The sequence below is a fragment of the Triticum aestivum genome, chromosome 3A, assembly GCF_018294505.1.
Source record: "Triticum aestivum cultivar Chinese Spring chromosome 3A, IWGSC CS RefSeq v2.1, whole genome shotgun sequence".
Classification (NCBI taxonomy): Eukaryota; Viridiplantae; Streptophyta; class Magnoliopsida; order Poales; family Poaceae; genus Triticum; species Triticum aestivum.
The window spans coordinates 699,405,543-699,417,783 of record NC_057800.1 but is presented as its reverse complement, the minus strand read 5'-3'; positions in this window follow the sequence as shown (position 1 = coordinate 699,417,783).

Here is a 12,241-nt window from a genome sequence, read left to right as displayed (position 1 = left end):
CTACATGACACTTCACCATTGCTTGGGCCTAGAGGAAGGCATTGGGGAGTAATAAGTAGATGATGGGTTGCTAGAGTGACAGAAGCTTAAACCCCAGTTTATGAGTTGCTACGTAAGGGGCTGATTTGGATCCATATGTTTCATGCTATGGTTAGGTTTACCTTAATACTTCTTTTGTAGTTGTGGATGCTTGCAAGAGGGGTTAATCATAAGTGGGATGCTTGTCCAAGGAAGGACAGTACCCAAGCACCGGTCCACCCACATATCAAATTATCAAAGTACCGAACATGAATCATATGAACGTGATGAAAACTAGCTTGACGATAATTCCCATGTGTCCTCGGGAGCATTTTCCTTTATATAAGAGTTTGTCCAGGCTTGTCCTTTGCTACAAAAAGTATTGTGCCATCTTTCTGCACCTTATTTACAATTATTACTTGTTATCCGTTACAAATTACCTTATCACAAAACTATTTGTTACCGATAATTTCAGTGCTTGCAGAGAATACCTTACTGAAAACTACTTAGCATTTCCTTCTGCTCCTCGTTGGGTTCGACACTCTTACTTATCGAAAGGACTACGATAGATCCCCTATACTTGTGGGTCATCAAGACTCTTTTCTGGCGCCGTTGCCGGGGAGTGAAGCGCCTTTGGTAGGTGGAATTTGGTAAGGAAAAATTTATAGAGTGTGCTGAAATTTACTGTCACTTGTTACTATGAAACATAATCCTTTGAGGGGCTTATTTGGGGTATCTTCACCCCGACCAGTAGAGCAAAGAGTTGCTCCTCAACCTACTGAACCTACTGAAAATGTTTACTTTGAAATTCCTTCAGGTATCATAGAGAAACTGCTAGCTAATCCTTTCACAGGTAATGGAACATTACATCCCGATTTGCACGTAATCTATGTGGATGAAGTTTGTGGATTATTTAAGCTTGCAGGTATGCCCGAGGATGTTATCAAGAAGAAGGTCTTCCCTTTATCTTTGAAGGGAAAGGCATTGACATGGTTTAGGCTATGTGATGATATGGGATCATGGAACTACAACCGACTGAAATTGGAATTTCATCAGAAGTTTTATCCTATGCACCTTGTTCATCGTGATCGTAATTATATATATAATTTTTGGCCTCGCGAAGGATAAAGCGTCGCTCAAGCTTGGGGGAGGCGTAAGTCAATGTTATATTCATGCCCCAATCATGAGCTCTCAAGAGAAATTATTATTCAAAATTTTTATGCTCGGCTTTCTATCAATAATCGCTCCATGCTCGTACTTCTTGTACTTGTTCTTTTGTGAGGAAGACTATTGAATTCAAGTGGGATTTATTGGAAATAATTAAACGCAACTCCGAAGATTGGGATCTCGACGAAGGAAGGGGTCAGGTATAACCCCAAAGTTTGATTGTGTTAAATCTTTTATGGACACTGATGCCTTTTGTGAATTTAGCACTAAATATGGACTTGACTCTGAGATAGTAGCTTCTTTCTGTGAATCCTTTGCTACTCATGTTGATCTCCCTAAGGAGAAGTGGTTTAAATATAATCCTCACATTGAAGTAAAGGTAGTTGCACCTATTAAAGTTGAAGAAAAGACTATCACTTATAATGATCCTGTTGTTCCTACTGCTTATATTGAGAAACCACCTTTCCCTGTTAGAATAAAGGATCATGCTAAAGCTTCAACTCTAGTTCGTAAGAGTAATACCAGAACATCTACTCCCTCTGAGCAAATTAAAGTTGAACCTAGTGTTGCTATGGTTAAAGATCTCTTGGCCGATAATATTGATGGGCATGTTATTTACTTCTGTGATGAAGCTTCTAGAATTGCTAGACCCGATACTAAAAATAAACATAGACCTGTTGTAGGCATGCCTGTTATTTCTGTTAAAATAGGAGATCATTGCTATCATGGCTTATGTGATATGGGTTATAGTGCAAGTGCAATACCTCATTCCTTATATAAAGAAATTATGCATGATATTGCACCTGCTGAGATAGAGGAAATTGAGACACTATTTCACCAGTTGGGATTGTTAGAGATGTTGAAGTCTTGTGTGGGAAAGTTAAATATTCTGCTGATTTTCTTGTTCTTGGTTCCCCACAAGATAACTTTTTTCCCATTATATTTGGTAGACCCTTCTTGAATACTGTTAATGCTAGGATCGATTGCAAAAAGGATGTTGTTACTATTGGTTTGGGGGATATGTCTCATGAGTTTGATTTTGCTAAATTTCATAGACAAACCCATGATAAAGAATTGCCTAGTAAAGATGAAATTATTGGTCTTGCTTCTATTGCCGTGCCTCCTAATGATCCTTTAGAACAATATTTGCTAGACCATGAAAATGATATGTTCATGAATGAAAGAAGGGAAATAGATGAAGTATTATTTAAACAAGGACCTATTTTGAAACACAACTTGCCTGTTGAAATTCTAGGGGATACTCCTCCACCCAAGGGTGTGTTGGAAATATGCCCTAGAGGCAATAATAAAATGGTTATTATTGTATTTCCTTGTTCATGATAATTGTCTATTGTTCATGCTATAATTGTATTAACCAGAAACCGTAATACATGTGTGAATACATAGACAACACCATGTCCCTAGTAAGCCTCTAGTTAACTAGCTCGTTGATCGATAGATGGTTACGGTTTCCTGACCATGGACATTGGATGTCATTGGTAACGGGATCACATCATTAGGAGAATGATGTGATGGACAAGACCCAATCCTAAGCCTAGCACAAGATCGTGTAGTTCGTATGCTAAAGCTTTTCTAATGTCAAGTATCATTTCCTTAGACCATGAGATTGTGTAACTCCCGGATACTGTAGGAATGCTTTGGGTGTACCAAATGTCACAACGTAACTGGGTGGCTATAAAGGTGCACTACGGGTATCTTCGAAAGTGTCTGTTGGGTTGGCACGAATCGAGACTGGGATTTGTCACTCCGTGTAACGGAGAGGTATCTCTGGGCCCACTCGGTAGGACATCATCATAATGTGCACAATGTGACCAAGGAGTTGATCACGGGATGATGTGTTATGGAACGAGTAAAGAGACTTGCCGGTAATGAGATTGAACGAGGTATCGGGATACCGACGATCGAATCTCGGGCAAGTATCGTACCGATAGACAAAGGGAATTGTATAAGGGATTGCCTGAATCCTTGACATTGTGGTTCATCCGATGAGATTATCGTGGAACATGTGGGAGCCAACATGGGTATCCAGATCCCGCTGTTGGTTATTGACCAGAGAGATGTCTCGGTCATATCTGCATGGTTTCCGAACCCGTAGGGTCTACACACTTAAGGTTCGATGACGCTAGGGTTATTAGGAAGACTTGTATGTGATTACCGAATGTTGTTCGGAGTCCCGTATGAGATCCCAGACGTCACGAGGAGTTCCAGAATGGTCCGGAGGTAAAGATTTATATATGGAAAGTTATTGTTCGGGTCCCAGGAAAAGTTCGGTTTTTCCGGTATTGTACCGGGAAGCTTCCGGAAGGTTCCAGAGGATTCCGGAGGGGTTCGGAGGTCCGGAAAATGTGCCACCACGTCCAATACAGCAGCATGGGCTGTATGGGGGGGCTCCCTAGCCTTAATGGGCCAGGGGAACCAGCCCCCCAAGGCCCATGCGCATGGGAGAGGGGAAACCCTAAGGGGGAGGGCCTCCACTTGAGTTGGGAGGCACTCCTACCCCCTTGGCCACCGCCCCAACCCTATATGGGATCTAGGGGTGCCGATCCCCGCTCTCCCCACCTATAAATACTGGAGGGGTGGGAGGGCGGCCATACCCTTGCACCTGGCGCAGCCCCTCCCCTCCAATACCTCTCCTCCTCCGCGTGAGCTTGGTGAAGCCCTGCCGGAGAACTGCCACTCCATCACCACCACGCCGTCGTGCTGCTGTTGGGCTCTCTTCCTCAACCTCTCCCTCCTCCTTGCTGGATCAAGGCGCGTGAGACGTCTCCGTTCCGTACGTGTGTTGAACGCGGAGGTGCCGTCCGTTCGGCGCTAGGATCATCGGTTATTTGGATCACGATGAGTACGACTCCATCAACCCCGTTCTCTTGAACGCTTCCGCTTAGAGATCTTCAAGGGTATGAAGATGCACTCCCTCTCTCTCGTTGCTAGTATCTCCTAGATTGATCTTGGTGACACGTAGGAAAATTTTGAATTATTGCTACGTTCCCCAACAGTGGCATCATGAGCTAGGTCTATGCGTAGATTCTATGCACGAGTAGAACACAAAGTAGTTGTGGGCGATTATTTGTTCAATTTGCTTGCCGTTACTAGTCTTATCTTGATTCGGCGGCATTGTGGGATGAAGCGGCCCAGACCGACCTTACACGTACTCTTACGTGAGACAGGTTCCACCGACTGACATGCACTAGTTGCATAAGGTGGCTAGCGGGTGTCTGTCTCTCCCACTTTAGTTGGATCGGATTCGATGAAAAGGGTCCTTATGAAGGGTAAATAGCAATTGACATATCACCGTTGTGGTTTTGCATAGGTAAGAAACGTTCTTGCTAGAAACCCATAGCAGCCATGTAAAACATGCAACAATAATTAGAGGACGTCTAACTTGTTTTTGCAGGGTATGCTATGTGATGTGATATGGCCAAAAGGATGTGATGAATGATATATGTGATGTATGAGATTGATCATGTTCTTGTAATAGGAATCACGACTTGCATGTCGATGAGTATGACAACCGGCAGGAGCCATAGGAGTTGTCTTAATTTATTTATGACCTGCGTGTCAATGAAAACGCCATGTAATTACTTTACTTTATTGCTAACCGTTAGCCATAGTAGTAGAAGTAATAGTTGGCGAGGCAACTTCATGAAGACACGATGATGGAGATCATGGTGTCATGCCGGTGACGATGGTGTTCATGCCGCGCCTCGAAGATGGAGATCAAAGGCGCAAGATGATATTGGCCATATCATGTCACTTTATGATTTGCATGTGATGTTTGTCATGTTTACATCTTATTTGCTTAGAACGACGGTAGCATAAATAAGATGATCCCTCGCAATAATTTCAAGAAAGTGTTCCCCCTAACTGTGCACCGTTGCTAAGGTCCATTGTTCCGAAGCACCACGTGATGATCGGGTGTGATAGGTTCTAACGTTCGCATACAACGGGTGTAAGCCAGATTTACACACACAATACACTTAGGTTAACTTGACAAGCCTAGAATGTACAGACATGGCCTCGGAACACGGAAGACCGAAAAGGTCGAACATGAGTCGTATAGTGGATACGATCAACATGAAGATCTTCACAGATGATGACTAGTCCGTCTCACGTGATGATCGGACACGGCCTAGTTGACTTGGATCATGTATCACTTAGATGACTAGAGGGATGCCTATCTAAGTGGAGTTCATTGAATAATTTGATTAGATGAACTTAATGATCATGAACATAGTTAAAAGGTCTTTGCAAATTATGTCGTAGCTCACGCTTTGGTTCTACTATTTTAGATATGTTCCTAGAGAAAATTTAGTTAAGAGTTGACAGTAGCAATTATGCGGACTGGGTCCGTGAACTAAGGATTGTCCTCATTGCTGCATAGAAGGGCTATGTCCTTAATGCACCGCTCAGTGTGTTGAACCTCGAGCGTCGTCTGTAGATGTTGGGAAACATCTGACATACACGTTTTGATGACTACGTGATAGTTCAGTGCGTAATGCTAAGGATTTAGAATTGTGGCACCAAAGACGTTTTTGAAACATCGCAGAACATATGAGATGTTCCAAAGACTGAAATTGGAATTTCAGACTAGTGCCCACGTCAAGAGGTATGAGACCTCTGAAAAGTTTCTTAAGCCTGTAAACTAATGGAGAAAAACTCAATCGTTGAGCATGTGCTCAGATTGTCTGAGTACTGCAATCGCTTGAATCGAGTGGGAGTTAATCTTCCAGATGAGAAAGTGATGGTTCTCCATAGTGATTGCCACCAAGCTATTGGAGCTACATGATGAACTATAACATATCAGGGATAGACATGATGGTCCTTGAGCAACTCGCGATGTTTGACACCGCGAAAGTAGAAATCAATTAGGAGCATCAATTGTTGATGGTTAAAACACTAGTTTCAAGAAGGGCAAGGGAAAGAAGGGATACTTCATGAGATGGCAAATCAGTTGCTGCTCTAGTGAAGAAACCCAAGGTTGAACCAAACCCGAGACTAAGTGCTTCTATAATGAGGGGAACGGTCACTGAAGCTGAACTACCCTAAATAATTGGTAGATGAGAAGGCTGGCAAGGTCGACAAGTATTTTGGATATACGTCATATTATTGTGTACTTCACTAGTACTCCTAGTAGCACCAGGGTAATAAATACCGGTTCGGTTGCTAAGCGTTAGTAACTCAAAATAAAAGGCTGCGGAGACTAGCTAAAGGTGAGATGACGATATGTGTTGGAAGTGTTTCCAAGGTTGATGTGATCAAACATGGCATGCTCCCTCTACCATCGAGATTGGTGTTAAACCAAAATAATTGTTATTTGGTGTTTGCGTTGAGCATAGACACGATTGGATTATGTTTATTGCCACACGGTTATTCATTTAAGGAGAATAATGGTTACTCTGTTTATTTGAATAATACCTTCAATGGTCTTGCACCTAAAATGAATGGTTTATTGAATCTCGATCGTAGTGATACACATGTTCATGCCAAAAGATATAACATAGTAATGATAGTACCATGTACTTGTGGCACTGCCATTTGAGTCATGTTGGTATAAAACACATGAAGAAGTTCCATGTTGATGGATCTTTGGTCTCACTTGTTTTGAAAAGGTTGAGACATGCGGACCGTGTCTATTGGTAGATATGCATGAAGAAACTCCATGCAGATGGATCGTTTGGACTCACCTGATTTTGAATCACTTGAGACGTGCAAATCATACCACATGGGCAAGATGACGGAAAGCAAGAAAGCAACTTGTTGGAAGTAATACATTTTGATGTGTGCAGTCCAATGAGTGCTGAGGCATGCAGTGGATATCGTTATGTTCTTACTTCACAGATGATTCGAGTAGATGCTGAGTATATTTACTTGATGAAACACAAGTCTGAATTATTGAAAGGTTCAAGTAATTTCAGAGTGAAGTTGAAGATCATCGTGATAGGAGGATAAAATGTCTATGATATGATCATAGAGATGAATATCTGAGTTACGAGTTTGGCACACAATTAAGACATTATGGAAATTGTTTCATGACTAATACCGCCTGGACCACCATAGTGTGATGGTGTGTCCGAACATCACAACTGCACCCTATTGGATATGGTGCATACCATGATGTCTCTTATCGAATTACCACTATCATTTATGGGTTAGGTATTAGAGACAACCGCACTCACTATAAATAGGGCACCACACAATTCCGTTGAGACGACACCATATGAACTATGGTTTAGAAAAACCCTAAGCTGTCGTTTCTTAAAAGTTTGTGGCTGTGATGCTTATGTGAAAAAGTTTCAGGCTGATAAGCTTGAACCCAAAGTGGATAAATGCATCTTCATAGAATACCCAAAACAGTTGGGTATACCTCCTATTTCAGATCCGGAAGCAAAAGTGATTATTTCTAGAAACGGGTCCTTTCTCGAGGAAAAGTTTCTCTCGAAAGAATTGAGTGGGAGGATGGTGGAGAATTGATGAGGTTATTGAACCGTCACTTCAACTACTGTGGAGTAGGGGACAGGAAGTTGTTCCTGTGGCACCTACACCGATTGAAGTGGAAGCTTATGATAGTGATCATGAAACTTCGGATCAAGTCACTACCAAACCTCATAGGTTGACAAGGATGCATACTACTTCAGAGTGGTACGTAATCCTATCTTGGAAGTCATGTTGCTAGACAACAATGAACCTACGAGCTATGGAGAAGCGATGGTGGGCCCGGATTCCGACGAATGGCTCGAGGCCATGAAATCCGAGAGAGGATCCATGTATAAAAACAAAGTGTAGACTTTGGAAGAACTACTTGATGGTCGTAAGGCTGTTGGGTGCGGATGGATTTTAAAAGGAAGATGGAAAATGATGGTAAATGTCACCATTAAGAAAGCTCGACTTGTCATTAAGATGTTTTCCGACAAGTTCGAAGGAGTTGACTACGATGAGACTTTCTCACTCGTAGCGATGCTAAGAGTCTGTTGGAATTATGTTAGCAGTTACTGCATTATTATGAAATCTTGCAGATAGGATGTCAAAACATTGTTTCCTCGACGTTTTTCTTGAGGAAAGGTTGTATGTGATAAAACCAGAAGGTTTTTGACAATCCTGAAAGATGCTAACAAGTATGCGAAGCTCCAGCAATCCTTCTAAGGACTAGAGTAAGCATCTCGGAATTGGAATGTACGCTTTGATGAGATGATCAAAGATTTTGGGTTTATACAAAGTTTATGAGAAACTTGTATTTCCAAAGAAGTGAGTGGGAGCACTATAGATTTTTTTATGAGTATATGTTGTTGATTAGAAATGATGTAAAATTTCTGGAAAGCATACAGGGTTATTTGAAAATTGATTTTCAATGGAAAACCTGGATTAAGCTACTTGAACATTGAGCATCAAGATCTATAAGGATAGATAAAAAAACGCTTAATAGTAATTTCAAATGAATACATACCGTGACAAGATTTTGAAGGAGTTCAAAATAGATCAGCAAAGTTCTTGGCTGTGTTACAAGGTATGAGCATTGAGTAAGACTCAAGACCTGACCACGGCAGAAGAGAGAGAAAGGACGAAGGTCGTCCCCCATGCTTTAGACATAGGCTCTACAGTATGCTATGCTGTGTACCGCACCTGAAGTGTGCCTTGCCATGAGTCAGTCAAGGGGTACAAGAGTGATCCAGGAATGGATCACATGACATCGGTCGAACTTATCCTTAGTAACTAGTGGACTAAGGAATTTTCTCGATTATGGAGGTGGTAAAAGAGTTCGTCGTAAAGGGTTACGTCGATGCAAACTTTAACTCTAATCCGGATGACTCTGAGTAGTAAATTGGATTTGTATAGTAGAGCAGTTATTTGGAATAGCTCCATGTAGTGCGTGGTAGCTGCATCTACAAGATGACATAAAGATTTGTAAAGCACACATGGATCTGAAAGGTTCAGGCCCATTGACTAATAAACCTCTCTCACAAGCGATATATGAACAAACCCCATGGGTGTTGGATTCATTACAATCACATAGTGATGTGAACTAGATTATTGACTCTAGTGCAAGTGGGAGACTGTTGGAAATATGCCCTAGAGGCAATAATAAAATGGTTATTATTGTATTTCCTTGTTCATGATAATTGTCTATTGTTCATGCTATAATTGTATTAACCGGAAACCGTAATACATGTGTGAATACATAGACAACACCATGTCTCTAGTAAGCCTCTAGTTGACTAGCTCGTTGATCGATAGATGGTTACGCTTTCCTGACCATGGACATTGGATGTCATTGATAACAGGATCACATCATTAGGAGAATGATGTGATGGACAAGACCCAATCCTAAGCCTAGCACAAGATCGTGTAGTTCGTATGCTAAAGATTTTCTAATGTCAAGTATCATTTCCATAGACCATGAGATTGTGCAACTCCCGAATACCATAGGAATGCTTTGGGTGTACCAAACGTCACAACGTAACTGGGTGGCTATAAAGGTGCACTGCGGGTAGCTCCGAAAGTGTCTGTTGGGTTGGCACGAATCGAGACTGGGATTTGTCACTCCGTGTAACGGAGAGGTATCTCTGGGCCCACTCGGTAGGACATCATCATAATGTGCACAATGTGACCAAGGAGTTGATCACGGGATGATGTGTTACGGAATGAGTAAAGAGACTTGCCGGTAACGAGATTGAACGAGGTATCGGGATACCGACGATCGAATCTCAGGCAAGTATCGTACCGATAGACAAAGGGAATTGTATACGGGATTGGCTGAATCCTTGACATCATGGTTCATCCGATGAGATCATCGTGGAACATGTGGGAGCCAACATGGGTATCCAGATCCTGATGTTGGTTATTGACCAGAGAGATGTGTCGGTCATGTCTGCATGGTTTCCGAACCCGTAGGGTCTACACGCTTAAGGTTCGATGACGCTAGGGTTATTAGGAAGACTTGTATGCGATTACCGAATGTTGTTCGGAGTCCCGGATGAGATCCCGGACGTCATGAGGAGTTCCAGAATGGTCCGGAGGTAAAGATTTATATATGGAAAGTTATTGTTCGGGTTCCAAGAAAAGTTCGGTTTTTCCGGTATTGTACCGGGAAGCTTCCGGAAGGTTCCGAAGGATTCCGGAGGGGTCCGGAGGTCCGGAAAATGTTCCACCACGTCCAATAAAGCAACATGGTCTGTAGGGGGGCTCCCTAGCCTTAATGGGCTAGGGGCACCAGCCCCCCCAAGGCCCATGCGCATGGGAGAGGGGAAACCCTAAGGGGGAGGGCCTCCACTTGACTTGGGAGGCACTCCTCCCCCCTTGGCTGCCTCCCCAACCCTAGATGGGATCTAGGGGGGCCGACCCCCTCTATCCCCACCTATAAATAGTGGAGGGGTGGGAGGGCAGCTATACCCTTGCACCTGGCACAGCCCCTCCCCTCCAATACCTCTCCTCCTCCGCATGAGCTTGGCGAAGCCCTGCCGGAGAACTGCCACTCCATCACCACCACGCCGTCGTGCTGCTGTTGGACTCTCTTCCTCAACCTCTCCCTCCTCCTTACTGGATCAAGGCGCGGGAGACGTCTCCGTTCCGTATGTGTGTTGAGCGCGGAGGTGCCGTCCGTTCGGCGCTAGGATCATCGATGATTTGGATCATGATGAGTACGACTCCATCAACCCCGTTCTCTTGAACGCTTCCGCTTAGAGATCTTCAAGGGTATGAAGATGCACTCCCTCTCTCTCGTTGCTAGTATCTCCTAGATTGATCTTGGTGGCACGTAGGAAAATTTTGAATTATTGCTACATTCCCCAACAAGGTGATCTTGTGTTTGAGCTTAAACCTTTACCTGATACTCTTAAATATGCTTATTTTGATGAGAAAGAGATATATCCTGTTATTATTAGTGCTAACCTTTCAGAGCATAAAGTAAAGAAACTATTGAATACTACAAAGAAGCACCGTGCTGCTATTGGATATACTCTTGATGATCTTAAGGGCATTGCCACTCTATGCCAGCACAGAATAAAATTGGGGAAAGACGCGAAACTGGTTGTTGATCACCAACGATGGTTAAATCCTAAGATGAAAGAAGTGGTAAGAAAAGAAATACTAAAACTTCTGGAGGCAGGTATAATTTATCCCGTTGCTGATAGTTAGTGGGTAAGTCCTGTCCATTGTGTCCCTAAGAAGGGAGGTATTACTGTTGTTCCTAATGATAAAGATGAACTGATCCCACAAAGAATTGTTATAGGTTATAGAATGGTAATTGATTTCCGCAAATTAAATAAAGCTACTAAAAAGGATCATTACCCTTTACCTTTTATTGATCAAATGCTAGAAAGATTATCCAAACATACACATTTTTGCTTTCTAGATGGTTATTCTGGTTTCTCTCAAATACCTGTGTCAAAAGAGGATCAAGAAAAGACAACTTTTACTTGCCCTTTCGGTACCTTTTCTTATAGACGTGTGCCTTTTGGTTTATGCAATGCACCTGCTACCTTTCAAAGATGTATGACTGCTATATTCTATGACTTTTGTGAAAAGATTGTTGAGGTATTCATGGATGATTTTTCCGTATATGGAACTTCTTTTGATGATTCCTTAAGCAACCTTGATCGAGTTTTGCAGAGATGTGAAGAAACTAATCTTGTCTTGAATTGGGAGAAGTGCCATTTATGGTTAATGAAGGTATTGTCTTGAGGCATAAAATTTCTGAAAGAGGTATTGAAGTTGATAAAGCTAAGGTTGATGCTATTGAAAAGATGCCGTGTCCTAAGGACATTAAAGGTATAAGAAGTTTCCTTGGTCATGCCAGTTTTTATAGGAGGTTCATTAAAGACCTCTCAAAAATTTCCAGGCCTCTGACTAATCTCTTACAAAAAGATGCTCCTTTTGTCTTTGATGATGATTGTGTAGAAGCATTTGAAATACTTAAGAAAGCCATGATTTCTGCACCCATTGTTCAGCCTCCTGATTGGAATCTACCATTTGAAATTATGTGTGATGCTAGTGATTATGCTGTAGCGGCTGATTTAGGACAAAGGGTTGATAAGAAATTAAA